This window comes from Aplysia californica, unplaced genomic scaffold, assembly GCF_000002075.1.
Source record: "Aplysia californica isolate F4 #8 unplaced genomic scaffold, AplCal3.0 scaffold00205, whole genome shotgun sequence".
In the NCBI taxonomy this organism is placed as follows: Eukaryota; Metazoa; Mollusca; class Gastropoda; order Aplysiida; family Aplysiidae; genus Aplysia; species Aplysia californica.
In genome coordinates, this window is record NW_004797475.1 from 747172 (window position 1) to 748848 (window position 1677).

Below are 1677 nucleotides of genomic sequence, written 5' to 3' on the forward strand. Positions count from 1 at the left end.
TCACACACACACACACACACACACACACACACACACACAAACACACACGCACACACACACACACAAACACACACACACACATTCACAGTGTTCCATGCACGAGTCATCCGTCCCATCTCTGATAAAAGTGAGAGCTCTAAACGCCAGAAACTATTGACTTTGACGACCATTGCTTTATTGTACATTTAATGTTTATGTTATAATGGTGACTATAATAATGCAAAATATGAATAAATGAATATTCACATGACTTTAAACAACAACTTCAGATTCTTATTTCTACGCTGATAATTTTTCAGTACAGTCTCTGTTCTACTGCTTTTCCTGCAACTGTTTTTGTAGCTGTTATTGTCAGTGTAGTTGTGATTATTCATGTTGTTGTTGTTAGTGTTTTTATTACTTTTATGTTCTCTAGTGCTGTTGTCTTTGTTGTTATTGTTGTAGTAGTTGTTGTTTTTGTTATTGGTGTTGTTGACGTTGTTTTATTGTTGTTGTTGTTGGTGGTAGTGTTGGTGGTAGTGTAAGTGTTGTTGTTGTTGTTTTGTTGTTGTTGTTGTTGTTATTGTTATCAATCGGTTTCCTTTGCGTAGAGGATAGACGCACAGTTGTCGCACGCAGAAGACCTGAGTTCGATCCACGTTTGGAGAGGAAGAATTTTTACCGAATATCGGTATTACTCGTGATTTTATGACAGACAGTTCTAACAGAACATTCTGCATACATGGAGAATTTAAACTAGATTGCAACCTCATCAGAACCGTGATACTATGTCTTTCTACTCGGTCGTAGTATCTTACGGAGCGAAATGTCATACTGGGATTGTTAAGTATCTTATGCTATCTTTGCGCTCGTCTCCGAAGCGGAAAGTCCGGGTTCGAGCCTCGGTTTGGACACTGGGGTTTTTTTTTTAGCCCCCTCCTGCCTACCCAGCAGTAATGGTTACCTGACTTCAAGTTGGGGAAGTAAAGATGGCGTGGACAGGAACTGGCCACCCTACCACAATATGCCGAAGGCCCAGGAAATTGTCTCACTTACAAGGCAATCCCCAATGTCCGGATCGGATACGGGAACAACTTTACTTTACTCTACTTTATCCTATCGTATCTTACGCAACGCCACTTTCAACACTCTAAGGTTTGTAAAAAGGCTTCCCCTCATGTAAAGTCCATCTCCGATAGGGTCTAAAGCATTAAATTTCTTTTCTAAATGGTTGGGCGTAAAAAGTGTTCAGAAAAAACCAGCATGGGACACCGTGATAGGTAGTTGATGGTCTGATGGTACAGTCTGCTTCCCCTACCTTTTCAGACGTACTGTCTTACTAATTCGTCTTAGACGGAACTCTAAATCACAAGTTGATGTGTTTTAAAAATGTATATTGTTGGGTTTTAAAAGCTCAGAGGTCCATTACGACCTAGCAGCTTCCCATTACGACTATGTATGTTTGAAGCTTAAGTGAACAAACATGCGTACATATAAAGGGACACACAGTTTTCAGTCACATTATTGTGGTTATGTACGTCCCCTGTCTTCAAGAGTCCAATATTTTTTTTCTTAATTATATTGTATCCCTACCCCTCTTCTCTCTCCCCCCTCTCTCTCTCTCTCTCTCTCTCTCTCTCTCTCTCTCTCTTTATCTATCTCTCTCTCACACACACTCTCTCTCTCTCTCTCTCTCTC